Source organism: Balaenoptera physalus, assembly GCF_965194825.1.
Source record: "Balaenoptera physalus genome assembly, chromosome: 16".
Lineage (NCBI taxonomy): Eukaryota > Metazoa > Chordata > Mammalia > Artiodactyla > Balaenopteridae > Balaenoptera > Balaenoptera physalus.
The window spans coordinates 41,104,659-41,121,162 of NC_138898.1; positions in this window are offsets into that span (position 1 = coordinate 41,104,659).

Sequence of the window (16,504 nt, forward strand, 5' to 3'; positions counted from 1 at the left end):
GCAGACTTTAGAGTTTGTGTCAGCTCTTCTACACCTGAGAACAAGGAAGGAAGCCCTCACGCCCATTCAACCTGCTCTGCAGAACATCTACAGCTGCATGACTCAGATCCAACTTGAAACCAGCACTAACTGTGACACTAGAGAGATTTGTTTTTCCTCCCAATGCCTGCCTCCGTGCCTGTTTTCCGAGCTGTTCCAGAAGCAGTCTTATCACTTCATCACAAAAAGGATATGAATTCTCCTCATCAGTGCACTGAACACAAGTGTGAATTATATAGAAGTTACGCCTATAAACTCCAGTCATTAGAAGAATATTGGTACATTGTTGATCTTAAATGGATTCATATGTAACTTAGATGTGTAATATATGCACAAGATATATAAAAAATGTACTTATTTTACCCAGAGTTGCCTGGAAACAGAGCTTGAGGCAAGGATTAAATGTCAAAGCTTTCTTTGGGAGTTGGCAACCCAGGACAGTGAGACTGAAGACAGAGGAAAGTGAGGAGGGGTAGGAAAAAAATCAAGATGGCAGGGTACTGTACTAGTCATTACTTCCTGAGGATCTGTGAACAGATATAGTATGTTTGACTGGCAGATGTGCTTGCTCAGCCCTAGGCAATGTCTCTGTACCAGATTTATAAAGACTATATCTGTGGAATAGTCCATGGGAAAGGATGAGGAGAGGACATTTATTTGCCTGCTCCTTTTTGTGTCCTATTTTCCACTGGTCAAAGGTGACCCCTTAGGGGACTGGCTTCCCCACACATCCAGGCTTATTTATCCAATGGCTTTTCAGCCCCTCAGAGTGACAGACCTCAGACCCCACAGTGTGGTCTTTCTCATTAGTCCAGATGTCATGGGACAAACCAAAAGCTCAGCCAGGTGGAGGGCCTGACATTCCTGGGGTAAGTGACTTGTAGTCAGGCCACAGAGGTCTGAGCAGAGTTGGTCATTTGTACAATAAACTAAGACAGAGCAAGTGTCTTAGAGAATCTGGGAGAGGTCGGTACCAAAGGAATCTGAAGACACATATAACATGTGTCAGATAAAATACTATACAATTCATAATTAATAAGTAGGATTGACATTATGTTTGTCATGGTTTTAACAATAGGTGTATTCTACTGAGCAATTTGCTGTGTGCTGGGCATTGCTAAGCCCTTTAACAACTGATTTATTTGGCTTGTGGAAGATGGACTGCAAAATGGCCACAATCCTCTACTCCTCCTTTGCTACACCCTTTGCAATATGGTCCTGTTACAATGCCTGTTTTCACGAGGTGGAGTTTATTTCCTGAGCCCTTGACTTTGAATTTGGCCATGTGGCTTGCTTAAACCTATAAAATGCAATGGAAATGACTGTGTAACCACTCTGAGCCTTAGGGGGCCCTGTGTACCACCCCGTCTCTCTCTCAGACCCCCGTCCCCAGAACAAGTATAGGGGGCACAGCTGGATAAGGAGAGGCCACAGGGAGCTCAGATGAGCCATCCCAGCTGGGGCCAACCTAGACCAGCCAGACCTGAGTGACCAACTCATCAAAGACACATAAGCAAGCTGGCCGACGTCAGCCATGCCAGATCTTCAGAACCATACAGCCAGCCCACAGATCAATCAGCAAAAATATATGTTTATTGTTGTAAGTCATTGGGGTTTGGGGCATGTTTTTTATGATGCATTATGATGGCCACAGATTACCAATCCAAAGCTTCGCAATCCTGCCAGGTAGACTTGATTTTTTAATTTTAACAGATGTGGAAACAGGACAGGTTAAATGACTTGATTGAGATCACACATTAAACATTTGACTGGAACCCAGGGATATCCAACTCCATGGCCTTAATTGCTACACGTTACTCTTACTTACCCCTGGATCCTTGACCTCTATTCCTTGCTGACTTATGGCTCTTGGTGAATAATTTGACCATGTTGTCTTTTTCCTTATAATGTTGTATCTCCTCTTAATTTTATGCTTGGGGGGGACAGAATTTTGTAATTGAATATATATGACATACACAAAACATTCAGAGGGAAGAGAATATCAGAAAGTATGACAGAGAAAAAACATCAAAGGAAGGGCAATTAAATACACATTTTACCCCAAAGGAGGGAAGGCAGGTGAGGCTTGGAGTGGAATGATGTGTACGGTGAACCCATCAGGGAACGGCTGGTCCCCTGGGTAGCAGGCGTAAGCGTGAGTCTGCAGCATGCAGATATCTTTGAGTTTCAGGATTTTGCATCTCCTTTCTGGGAAAACTGATATCCCTAATTTGCTTTGTCTATTCTTTGAAGCATGTGACCATACATTGATTGGACTGATGTTTATATGTGGCTTATGGGATCAGTCTCATGCATTCATTTAAAGCCATCCCCCATAGACTACCCACTGGCAGGGTGAAGACCCGGTATCTATATTCAATCAGGGGCCTCTGCCATATATATTCAGCTGGATTTGAAAACAAAGGAAAATACACACAAGGGTGAGGTCGGTCAGCAAGCCTGGGCCTCCTGAGGTGCAAAGGTTTTTCTATCTGCCCCATCAGCACAGTGGGGAGACAGGGGCCTCGTTCCCATTAGTGTAAATGGAGCCAATCACATGAATCCACCATGTATCAATGTGTATCCTCTCATGTTTTAATATCTTAATGCACGAAATTACATCTCTAGGGAAAGGCTTGCCTCCTCTTAAGTGCTCCCAATTCCCATTAATGATAATGGAACAGAGAAACACATACACCCACCCTTGCTCAGAAAAGTGGGCAAAAGATGGAAGTTGATTAGGTTTGGGGAGTGTCACAGGAAACCCGTAGAAACTGCAGGGATGGTCTAAAATGGTCCTTCTTTCCAGGCTCATTTAAGCAGTTTCATTAGACACACATATTTTTCTCAGAACCATCAACAGATAACTGGGTACATTGTCCTCTCCAGGAGAAGAAGATGACGTCTGTACATGTGAGCTGACACAGACTCTAAAGGCTGCTCTGGGCTGGAGAAGTGCAGTGCAAGCCAAGAAAGTGCACACCACTCCCCTGCCTGCACTTTCTTCTAAAAGATGCTCTTCTGTGTTTTAGTAAAAGCAAGATAAGCAACTTTAGCCGTACCCTAATTTTTTCTCTTTGTAAGAGGGCACTGGTATAGATTCCTGTATAGTTCAAGGTTATTAAAGAGACATTATACAATTTAGAGATAAGGGTATGTGATCAGAATACAAATTAATGTGAAAATCAGCCAACCCTTATTTGCTCTCTCAACAAGTTTGGCTGATTTTTCTCCCGGTGAACTAGAATTGTGCCCTTTTGGAGACTTCTTGTAGTTTAAGAAAATGGTTTGTCTAGAATCAACCACACCTGTAAGCAGCATAATATTGTTGCTTACGGGTGAGATTGGAAAGACGCTTGGAGGGACCCTGAAGTAATTTCAATTTAGAGACCACAGTGTCGGAAATTCTATCAGATTTATTCCTTGGGTGTAAACTCTTTGACTTTTTTTGTTTGTTTTTAAATGTAGAGCAAAAGAGTGCTGGGAGAGCTAATATATTCTGTAGTTAACACCCATGAGGGGATACGTTCAACAGAGAGCACCTGGATGTGATTCATAGAGGGCCAAGGATGCTTCCAGGTGGATGAGAAAGTGCAGGGGAGAGAAGAAACAGAAGGGGGATGTAGAGAGGGACCAAGATGAGCTTTGCCTACATTCTCCTTAGAGATGTTGAGAGGACAGAAGGAGTACCTGTACTGTTGAGCTGGGTGTGCACTGCAGAAGGAATTCTTCCTTTGGACACTGTTTCTTGCCCTTTTTTGGGGTGAAGGTTAAGAACATACTCTGAGACCCCGACGAAAGCTATGCACCCTCCTCTCAGAAACACACACTCACATACATACACAAGCTCACACACAGTTTCATAGAATGTAACATGTTCGTGGATCCCCTGATGTCTACTCATGGGCCCCAAGCTCAGGGAAACAGTCAAACACTTAGAAGAGTGCAAGGTCAGAACTCCAGTATGATTGGAGACATTAGATCATGGAGAATAACGGTCTGGGTCTCTCATTACTAACAATCCCATATAGAATGTGAATTTTGGGTAGCAAGCATACTTTAAATAGACATATTGAGACTGGTGGAAACACTAAGACACTCTAAGTTAGAATGCTACTTGTTGAAAAGGTTACATCACTAGGTGTGGGTAAGGATGAGTTTTTTTTTTTTTTTAACATCTTTACTGAAGTATAATTGCTTTACAATGGTGTGTTAGTTTCTGCTGAATAACGAAGTGCGTAAGCTATACGTATACATATATCCCCATATCCCCTCCCTCTTGTGTCTCCCTCCACCCTCCTGATCCCACCCCTCTAGATGGTCACAAAACACAGAGCTGATCTCCCTGTGCTATGCGGCTGCTTCCCACTAGCTATCTATTTTACATTTGTTAGTGTATATATGTCCATGCCACTCTCTCACTTTGTCCCAGCTTACCCTTCCCCCTCCCCGTATCCTCAAGTCCATCTCTACATCTGCATCTTTATTCCTGTCCTGCCCCTAGGTTCTTCAGAACCTTTTTTATTTTCTTTAGATTCCATATATATGTGTTAGCATACGGTATTTGTTTTTCTCTTTCTGACTTACTTCACTCTGTATGACAGACTGTAGGTCCATCCACCTCACTACAAATAACTCAGTTTCGTTTCTTTTTATGGCTGAGCAATATTCCATTGTATATATGCACCACAACTTCTTTATCCATTCATCTGTCGATGGACACTTAGGTTGCTTCCATGTCCTGGCTATTGTAAATAGAGCTGTAATGAACATTGTGGTGCATGTCTCTTTTCGAATTATGGATTTCTGAGGGTTTCTGCCCAGTAGTGGGATTGCTGGGTCATATGGTAGTTCTATTTGTAGTTTTATAAGGAACCTCCATACTGTTCTCCATAGTGGCTGTATCAATTTACATTCCCACCAACAGTGCAAGAGGGTTCCCTTTTCTCCACACCCTCTCCAGCATTAATTGTCTGTAGATTTTTTGATGATGGCCATTCTGACTGGTGTGAGGTGATACCTCATTGTAATTTTGATTTGCATTTCTCTAATGATTAATGATGTTGAGCATCCTTTCATGTGTTTGTTGGCAATCTGTATATATCTTTAGAGAAATGTCTTTTTAGGTCTTCTGACCATTTTTGGATTGGGTTGTTTGTTTTTTTAATATTGAGTTGCATGAGCTCCTTGATTATTTTGGAGGTTAATCCTTTGTCAGTTGCTTCATTTGCAAATATTTTCTCTCATTCTGAGGGTTGTCTTTTCGTCTTGTTTATGGTTTCCTTTGCTGTGTAAAAGCTTTGAAGTTTCATTAGGTCCCATTTGTTTATTTTTGCTTTTATTTCCATTTCTCTAGGAGCTGGGTCAAAAAGGATCTTGCTGTGATTTATGTCATAGAGTGTTCTTCCTATGTTTTCCTCTAAGTGTTTGATAGTGTCTGGCCTTACATTTAGGTCTTTAATCCATTTTGAGTTTATTTTTGTATATGGTGTTAGGAAGTATTCTAATTTCATTCTTTTACATGTACCTGTCCAGTTTTCCCAGCACCACTTATTGAAGAGGCTGTCTTTTCTCCATTGTATACTCTTGCTTCCTTTATCAAAGATAAGTTGACCGTATGTGCATGGATTTATCTCTGGGCTTTCTATCCTGTTCCATTGATCTATATTTGTTTTTGTGCCAGTACCACACTCTCTTGATTACAGTAACTTTGTAGTATAGTCTGAAGTCAGAGAGCCTGATTCCTCCAGCTCCATTTTTCTTTCTCAAGATTGCCTTGGCTATTCGGGGTATTTTGTGTTTCCATACAAATTGTGAAATTTTTTGTTCTAGTTCTTTGAAAAATGCCATTGCTAGTTTGATAGGGATTGCATTGAATCTGTAGATTGCTTTGGGTAGTATAGTCATTTTCACAATGTTGATTCTTCCAATCCAAGAACATGGTATATCTCTCCATCTGTTTGTGTCATCTTTAATTTCTTTCATCAGTGTCTTATAGTTTTCTGCATACAGGTCTTTTGTCTCCTTAGGTAGGTTTATTCCTAGGTATTTTATTCTTTTTGTTGCAATGATAAATGGTGTGTTTCCTTATTTTCTCTTTCAGATTTTTCATTGTTACTGTATAGGAATGCAAGAGATTTCTGTGCATTAATTTTGTATCCTGTTACTTTACCAAACTCATTGATTAGCTATAGTATTTTTCTGATTGCATCTTTAGGATTCTTTATATATGGTATCATGTCATCTGCAAACAGTGACAGTTTTACTTCTTCTTTTCCGATTTGGATTCGTTTTATTTCTTTTTCCTCTCTGATTGCTGTGGCTAAAACTTCCAAAACTATGTTGAATAACAGTGGTGAGAGTGGGCAACCTTTTCTTCTTCCTGATCTTAGTGGAAATGTTTTCAGTTTTTCACCATTGAGAATGATGTTAGCTGTGGCTTTGTCATATATGGCCTTTATTATGTTGAGGTAAGTTCCCTCTATGCCTACTTTCTGGAGAATTTTTATCATAAATGGGTGTTGAATGTTGTTGAAAAGTTTTTCTGCGTCTATTGAGATGATCATATGGTTTTTCTCCTTCAATTTGTTAATATGGTGTATCACATTGATTGACTTGAAGAATCCTTTCATTCCTGGGATAAGCCCCACTTGATTATGGTGTATGATCCTTTTAATGTGCTGTTGGATTCTGTTTGCTAGTATTTTGTTGAGGATTTTTACATCTATATTCATCAGTGATATTGGCCTGTAGTTTTCCTTCTTTGTGACATCTTTGTCTGGTTTTGGTATCAGGGTGATGGTGGCCTCGTAGAATGAGATTGGGAGTGTTCCTCCTTCTGCTGTATATTGGAAGACTTTGAGAAGGATCTTCTGTTGGAAGATTTTTAATCACAGTTTCAGTTTCAGTGCTTGTGATTGGTCTGTTTATATTTTCTATTTCTTCCTGGTTCAGTCTCAGAAGGTTGTGCTTTTCTAAGAACTTGTCCATTTCTTCCAGTTGTCCATTTTATTGACATATAGTTGCTTGTAGTAATCTCTCATGATCCTTTGTATTTCTGCAGTGTCAGTTGTTACTTCTCCTTTTTCATTTCTACTTCTATTGATTTGAGTCTTTTGCCTTTTTTTCTTGATGAGTCTGGCTAATGGTTTATCAATTTTGCTTATCTTCACAAAGAACCAGCTTTTAGTTTTGTTGATCTTTGCTATCATTTCCTTCATTTCTTTTTCATTTATTTCTGATCTGATCATTATGATTACTTTACTTCTGCTAACTTTGGGGATTTTTTGTTCTTCTTTCTCTAATTGCTTTATGTGTAAGATTAGTTTGTTTATTTGAGATTTTTCTTGTTTCTTGGCAGGATTGTATGGCTATAAACTTCCCTCTTAGAACTGCTTTTGCTGCATCCTATAGGTTTTGGGTCATCATGTTTTCATTGTCATTTGTTATTAGGTATTTTTTGATTTCCTCTTCCATTTCTTCAGTGATCTCTTGGTTATTTAATAGTGTATTGTTTAGCCTCCATGTGTTTGTATTTTTTACAGTTCTTTTCCTGTAATTGATATCTAGTCTTATAGCATTGTGGTTAGAAAAGGTACTTGATACAATTTCAATTTTCTTAAATTTACCAAGGCTTGATTTGTGACCCAAGATATGATCTATCCTGGAAAATGTTCCATGAGCACTTGAGAAGAAAGTGTATTCTGTTGTTTTTGGATGGAATGTGCTATAAATATCAATTAAGTCCAGTTTGTTTAATGTGTCATTTAAAGCTGTGTTTCCTCATTTATTTTCTTTTTTTTTTTAAATTTATTTGTTTATTTATTTATTTTTGGCTGTGTTGGGTCTTCGCCTCTGTGAGTGGGCTTTCTCTAGTTGCGGTGAGCGGGGGCCACTCTTCATTGCGGTGCGTGGGCCTCTCACTGTCATGGCCTCTCTTGTTGTGGAGCACAGGCTCCAGACACGCAGGCTCAGTATTTGTGGCTCACGGGCCCAGTTGCTCCGCGGCATGTGGGATCTTCCCAGACCAGGGCTCATACCCGTGTCCCCTGCATTGGCAGGCAGATTCTCAACCACTGCGCCACCAGGGAAGCCCTCCTCATTTATTTTCATTTTGGATGATCTGTCCATTGGTGAAAGTGGGGTGTTAATGTCCCCTACTATTACTGTGTTACTGTTGATTTCCCCTTTTATGGCTGTTAGCATTTGCCTTATGTACTGAGGTGCTCCTATGATGGATGCATAAATATTTACAATTGTTATATCTTCTTCTTGGATTGATCCCTTGATTAGTATGTACTGTCTTTCTTTGTCTCTTGTAATAGTCTTTATTTTAAAGCCTATTTTGTCTGATATGAGAATTGCTACTCCAGCTTTCTTTTAATTTCCATTTCCGTGGAATATCTTTTTCCTTCCCCTCACTTTCAGTCTGTATGTGACCTAGGTCTAAAGTGGGTCTCTTGTAGACAGCATACATACAGGTCTTATTTTTGTATAGATTTAACCAGTCTATGTCTTTTGGTTTGAACCTTTAATCCATTTACATTTAAGGTAATTATTGATATGTATGTTCCGATTATCATTTTCTCTATTGTTTTTTGTTTGTTATTGCAGGTGTTTTCCTTCTCTTGTGTTTCCTGCCTGGAGAAGTTCCTTTAGCATTTGTTGTAAAGCTGGTTTTGTGGTGTTGAATTCTCTTAGCTTTTGCTTGTCTGTAAAGGTTTTAATTTCTCTGTAAATCTGAATGAGATCCTTGCTGGGTAGAATAATCTTGGTTGTAGGTTTTTCCCTTTCATCACTTTAAATATATCCTACCACATGCTTCTGTGTTGCAGAGCTTCTGCTGAAAGATCAGCTGTTTACCTTGTGGGGATTCCCTTGTATGTTATTTGTTGCCTTTCCCTTGCTGCTTTTAATATTTTTTCTTTGTTTTTAATTTTTGATAGTTTGATTAATATGTGTCTTGTCAGGTTTCTCCTTGGATTTATCCTGTATGGGACTCTCTGCGCTTCCTGGACTTTATTGACTATTTCCTTTCACATATTAGGGAAGTTTTCAACTGTAATCTCTTCAAATATTTTCCCTGTCCCTTTCTTTTTCTCTTCTTCTTCTGGGACCTCTATAATTCAAATGTTGGTGCATTTAATGTTGTCCCAGAGGTCTCTGAGGCTGTCCTCAATTCTTTTCATTCTTTTTTTCTTTATTCTGCTCTCTGGTAGTTATTTCCACTATTTTATCTTCCAGGTCACTTATCCGTTCTTCTGCCTCAGTTATTCTGCTATTGATTCCTTCTAGAGAATTTTTAATATCATTTATTGTGTTGTTCATCATTGTTTGTTTGCTCTTTAGTTCTTCTAGGGCCTTGTTAAACATTTCTTGTATTTTCTCCATTCTATTTCCAAGATTTTGGATCATCTTTACTATCATTACTCTGAATTCTTTTATGTAGACTGCCTATTTCCTCTTCATTTGTTTGGTTTAGTGGGTTTTTACCTTGCTCCTTCATCTGCTGTGCATTTCTCTGTCTTCTCATTTTGCTTAACTTACTGTGTTTGGGGTCTCCTTTTCACAGACTCCATGCATGTTCATAGTTCCCGTTGTTTTTCGTGCCTGCCCCCAGTGGGTAAGGTTGGTTCGGGGTGTTGTGTAGGCTTCCTGGTGGAGGGGACTGGTGCCTGTGTTCTGGTGGATGAGGCTGGATCTTGTCTTTCTGCTGGGCAGGACTGAGTCCGGGGGTGTGTTTTGGGGTGTCTGTGACCTTATTATGATTTTAGGCAGTCTCTCTGCTAATGGGTGGGGCTGTGTTCCTGTCTTGCTAATTCTTTTGGCATGGGGTGTCCAGCACTGGATCTTGCTGGTCGTTGAGTGGAGCTGGGTCTTAGTGTTGAAAGGGAGAACTCTGGGAGAGCTCGCGCTGATTGATATTACGAGGGGCCTGGAGGTCTTTGGTTGACCAACGTCCTGAACTTGGCTCTCCCACCTCAGAGGCTCAGGCCTGACACCCGGCTGGAGCACCAAGACCCTGTCAGCACACAGCTTCTGAGCCTCTTTCATCCAAACTTGCATTTTCCCATAAGAAACCCTGCTTGAATTGTATTTAAAGGAAGAACTACTAGCTTCTAAATGATATTCTGAGGGATTCATCTATGAGTAAGACCCACAGAGGAATTGGAGGATCAGTTCATGCTGCTCAAGCCCTCTGCCCTTCAGGGTCTACTTTGTCTAGTCATAATTATTCTAGCCTAAGTTAAAGTTACTGTATTTTGGTCCCTTGTAGATATTGGTTAGCATTTATTAGTCAAGGTAGGTAGCTTGAACTGTGATTGACAAATGGTCCTGGAATCTCAGTGCCTGAACCCAAGGAAGGCATATTTCTTGCTTAGGCAACATCCACTGAGTGTCCACAAAATCCCCCAGGATAACAGTCCTCCAGACAATAGTGGTCCAGGCAGATGGGGGGGCACTACTTTTAGCCACAGCATCAAGAACAAGCAGCCTCCTTGTTCAACAGGCAGGGGAAGGAAAACATGCATGAACTTTTCACTGCTTCATTCACATCTCTGGCCATTGACCAGAACCAGTCCAAAGCCTCCACTCCACTGCTAGGAGGTAGGGATGTTTAATCTTCCTGTGCTCCTGAAACCAGATTTGGGTGAGAGCTAGAAATCTCTGTAATGACATTTATAATCCCAAAGTAGATTTTAACTCAAGCTAGAAAACGATCTAGATTTCAGCTTTTAATTCTTTTTCCTCATCTTAAACCCCTCGGGTCCTACATTGCCACAAAGGAAGAAGGAAAAAGCAGTGCATTTCCTTTTGTTTGTGATAAACAGGAGGCCACAATGGCTGGTGCTTCCAGGTCCTGATTTATTGGTTCAGCCAGAGCTACTGCAGTGCTGCATCCTTCCAGAACACTCAGCAGGCCTTTTAAAGAATCCCAACTGGCTCCCACACTGAAGAGGAGAGAAGGGAAAAGTATCATCCCAGCTAGCTCTGGTTGAAATGGAAATCTCAAACTGAAACTAGAACTCTCATGGGGGTTGTCTTTAAAAAAGAACGGCAGGGCTCAGTGGTTCTGGGTGACATATGTTGGATCATTTGAATTTTGTTTCTCTCTACACAGTTTAGTCAGAAAGTACATGGGCTTGAAGCAGTAAAAAAAACCACAGAAAATGGAACTTTAACACGAAAAGACAGCTTAGGAATTTCTCCCAGATCAGGGCAACCATGGTATTTGTCAGCCCAGGCTATTTTCCTTTATCTCCCTCTTGGTCCTGGAATATCATTTTCTAAAACTCTATTAAATGACAATCCTATAATATCCTACACTATTATCAGACCCCGTCTCTCTTGACTTATTTGGTTATCCTTTCTGGAAAGGCGTATCTAACACTTTCTATTTGCTTTTTCTACCTCTAGGACATTCAAGGTCCTCTTTCAAAGCTCTCAACTCCCCAAGGCTTTCTCTGCATGCACTCTGTGCTGTGCAATTACCACTTTATAAAACACCATCCTTTTCTCCAGGAGGTCCTCTATGTGGCTGAGAACTTAATCACACACCGGCTTGTTCAATCAGTGTTGCCAGGTGTGTTAGCCACGTCTTTCCGGGGAGGTCAATTGGTCCTTGACACACCGTTTCTCTTTCAGACTCAATAATACTGAGTTGACATTGCAGGTGAGGTGTTTAATAGCTTTTGTTGGTTGGTTGCATAATGGTACCCCGCCTACTCAATCTGGGCGACATGACATTTCTGAGGCATGTGTGTTATACATGATATGCTCTCTGGCCATGACTGATGGTGTGGTCTCATCCATCCACTCCCAAACGATGGCTGGGGCTGAGTCCACATCGGAGGCCAAGGGCAAAACATGCTGTTTGTGTTGGGAGCCCACTGCATTGCTGTCTCTGGGGCACTGGAGAGTACTGTAGACTGGGTTACCATTCCCAATTTTTTGGTCCTTCTTAAAATATAGTTATATTTCCATGCTCCTTTGCCACGTGATTTTCCCTTCTAGTAGAGTAGGCAGAGTACTCATTCCTCTGCTGTTCATTTTGGGTTCATATGATTTGCTTTGGTCAATAAAGCATTAGCAGACGTACCATGTGCAGAAATCTTAAATATGCTCTGTGGTTAGTTTAGCTGATTTTGCGCCACCATTTGTCTTATGAAGAACTTGTCTTGGATGTTTATCTGGTCTCAAAATTATGAAAACACATGGAGCAGACTTGAATGTGATCTGAATTTGAGTCCAACCTAGCCCACCTGAACCAGGTAAGCCCAATCAAGATTTGCCAAACCACAGCTGACCTTTAGAGAAGAGAAATAAGCATCTGTTGTTTAAGCCACTGAGATTTGGGTGGTGGGGAGGTGGGGTTTGTTACAAAGCATTATTGCAGTAAAAATCTAATAGAGGGAGAGACTGGGTGGTGAGACATCCAGGGTCCGAAGTCCTCACAGATAAGTAGTAGGAAAAGAGTAGTTGTTGGCTTGGGGGAAGGAATAGGGAAGATGCTGGAAGAAAGCAGTGTCCTTGCTGGAGAGACCCCAGACAATAACAGACAGAACATGGCCCCCTGAGAACGACCAGGTGGGTGGCTTGCCTGTGGCATGGACACCTCAAGTGGCACACCTTCTCTATTTGCAGACCTTCTGCTTGCTGTCACAGTGGTGAAATGTGCTGTCCTTCAGATGCCCTAATGTGGTCTAAGGATAAAGTGTAATGGTTAAGAGGGTGAATTTTGGAGCCCGACTCTCTGGGTTCTGTTCTTGGCTATGCCACTTTGCTGGCTTTGAAAAGTTATTTGGCCTCTTTGTGTCTCAGTTTTCTTATCTGGAAAATGGACTAGTAATACCGTCTACCTCATAAAAATCGCTGTGAAGATTAAATGTTTTAATACGTATAAAGTACCTAGAAAAGGACCAGGAAGGTAGTAAGTACTCAGTAAGTGTTAGTGGTTATTATCATTATTATTATTTCACCAGAATTGAGGGCACAGAAGCCTACTGCACCCTGCTGAGTACCCTGTGGGGAGTTCAGATGAATACAAGACATGGTGACTGCCCTAAACAAATGTGTGATCTGAAATGGGAGATAACACTATACAAGTACTTAGTACATGGCATACCCAGTGCTCATACCCAATGCTCAGCAGGGGAGAAGGACCCACATGCCCTGAGCCCACACTTAACTGAAAGCTCATTTGGTCTGATCCTGAGACAAGTCTGGGTAATAAAATATGAGTTTTATAAACAAAGGGTTTATGAAAAAAAGGGTCATGAGAATGTAGAATGGAGAGCAATTACAGATGTGTGGGGAAGATGGAAGACTTTCTACAGAAGAAGTGAGATTCAGGGTGGATCAAAGAATGCTCTCACGGAGACAGAAAAATCAAGGATGAGGGAATTCCTGTCAAAAGAAACTTTAGCAGAAAATTGGGGAACGGCAATCATTACAGACCCAGGGGAGCTGATGAGGTGGAATAATATAATCATCCTTGTCATCATCTTATTTTATTCTGTGCTATAATTTCCTTTTTGACAAATGGAGGAATTACACCTCAGAGAGGGGGATCTCACACAACTCATTTTGGAGTTGTGTGGGGACTCAGGGTCTTTCTGACCCCAAAGCTCATGTTTTATTACATTAGCTTTTATTGTGGATATCAGCAGAAGGTAGAGAAGGAATATCGATTTGGGGTCACATTTGGAGGGTCTTGATGGTCAAGCAAATGTGTTTGATCAGTATTTGGTAGTCAACTTGGGGCCTTAAAGGGTTTCTTGTAGAGGGCAGACACCACCCTAACTGAGCTTCTTTCCATAGGGTAACTCATTTTGTGTGCGGTGGGCCAAGTGGTTAGAGAGGGTGAATTTCAGAGCCCGAGAAACCACTCCAGAAGCATCAGCATTGGTCTAGGTGTCAGGTCACTGGTTGCGCATGGGAGTTAAGGTAGAAGGAATGGACTCCGTTTTATTCAGCTGACAGGGAATAATTTTGGGATAAAGCTATTGACATAGTTGTACTGAGTTGCCCCTACTTTTTTTAAACATCATAATTGTTAATAACTTTTTATTTGGAAACTTACAAAAAAGCTGCAGCAGTAGCACAACAAATACCCAAATCTATCTATTCTCAAAATTTGGACTTATTTGTTTATTTGCCTTCTCTCTCTCTAAATATACATACATACACATATACCTAAATGTATTTTTTGTAAACCATTAAGAAGTAGGTAGCATACATTATGGATTTTTACCAGAAGGTTCTTGAGTGTATATTTCCTAAGGATAAGGATAGTCTTTAAATAAACCACAGTCACTTGTGAATATCAGGACACTTAAGGCATTATTTTCCTTCTACTGCAAAATCCAGTGTAGGAGCACACATTTCATTTAATTGTTTAGTTTTCTTTCATCTGGAACTGTTTCTCAGCCTGTCTTTTCAGTTATGACATTGACAGTTTTGAATAGTATGACTGCCTCTTTTTAGTTGAATATTCCTCATTTGGGAATTTCCCAGAGTTCCTCATGCCCAAATTGAGTTCTGTATTCTCAGCTGGGATATCACATGAGGGATATTGTGCCCTTGTCAAGATATCACATTCAGAGGCATAGGATGTCCACCGGCGCATCACTGGTGATAATGATTTTGATCACCCAAAGTATTATCCAAGGTTTTCCCCTTCCAGGGGTTGTCCAGTTTCTTCACAGTGTAGTTAATATGCTTCACTTGCAACTAATAAAACAGTTTGTCAAAGACACGACCATGCAACTATCTTGCTCCTCATCAAAATTTCTCCATGAATTAAGCATCCTTTGATGATTCCTGCCTGCTCCTATCTTTGCTATGATGGCTACAAAATAATGATTTTCAAACTCTTGTTCATCTGCTTCATCTACCAGCCAGGAATCAGCATTCTATTGAAGCAAGAGCCTTCCTTCTCCCCTGTTTATTTATTGGTCTGTCTAGCTATTTTTGGCATGGACTCAGGGAATACCTTCCTTAAATATTTTGATGCTCAAATTGTTCTAGATTTGGCCAGCAAGAGCCCTTCAAGTTACTCCTATGTCTTTATGATATAACCCCAAGGCTTTATTCTTTTAAATAGTTAAAAGAAATTTTCTGGTTTAACAAACAAACCTTGGGCAGACTATTTTCTATGATCATGTTCCAGAAACTAACAAGCTCATTAAGTGATCAAATCCAGAACTACTGCCTTTATTAATTCTTTGTTATAAGCAACTAAACTATGATCTCAGTTTTTCCTGAAAATCATATACTCTTGTTTCTCAACCACACAGAGCTCATTTAAAAGTCCTTCACCTTAGAAATGGCCTTGGTTGATCCAGAATTTTAACACCAAATTCTGGTCACTTGTTTTGTATTCTTATACAGTGCTTGCTCTACTTCTGAGCTCAGGTCTTTCCTGCAATTTGAGATCAATGGATGGCTAAGCTAAAATGTTACCCAGGCAACGAAGATCATGACTCAAATTCAGACAAGAACATATCCTGACTATGACACTCTGTGGGGGAAAGAAAAGCTGGGATTAGAAGTGGAAGAAGTTTCAGAGAGCGTGGCACTCTCTTGCCAGATCTCTTGCTGTCACCAGGACCTTGGTTCAAGGTATGTCCATTAGAGATATGAGTTGGAACATATTCTCTTCCAGCTCATCCTCCATGGAGGAAACAAGGGACAATTAAAGAAATTATGAGTTACCAAAATATCCTTTATTTGCAATAAACTAGGATATGGTTATCTAAGGTGAACATCCAAACTGGTACGCAGCAGGCACTGGTGCCTCACCTCGATCCCATATACTAGGACAGTACATCCATGCCCAGCTGCTTTGTGTGTTGGCAACTAAAGACTCACAGCTGCTCCCTTGCCTAGAAAATTGCCCTAAGCCAACGGAAGCCTTTGTGCCCAGGAAGTGAGGCTCATCTCCTTGGACTCAGGACAGCCTGAAGCCAATGAGTGATGGATTCAGAGGTACAGAAGGCTGATCCTTTTTCCTTAAATTGGGACCAACTTTATGGTACAATTCCTGTTGCAAAGCTGCTTGTGGGATCAAGTGGAAACTGGATTCCAGAAGAGCCCACAGTCTTGCTCAGCTAGTTCTCCTGACACATCTTCTTCTTTCTCTCCCAAGAGCACTCTCAATAAATCATGTGTCTTGGGATTCAAATTCTTGTCTCAGGCTCTGCATCTAGGTAACTTGACCTAAATAATCCAACCAAATTAATATGGGAACATTTTGCCCTCTATATATTCCAGAAATGCATTCCAAGGATGCTCTGTATATTCTCAGCTTTCTTGCTTTTGAACTTGAATTTCTTCCACTCAGAATGTTTTCTCCTCACAGTCTCTGCTTTTGAAATGCTATCTGTGAAAATTCAGTTCAGATGCTTCTTCCTCCATGAAGCCTTCCAAGATTCCCTAAATCATAACCAATGTCCTTTTTTCC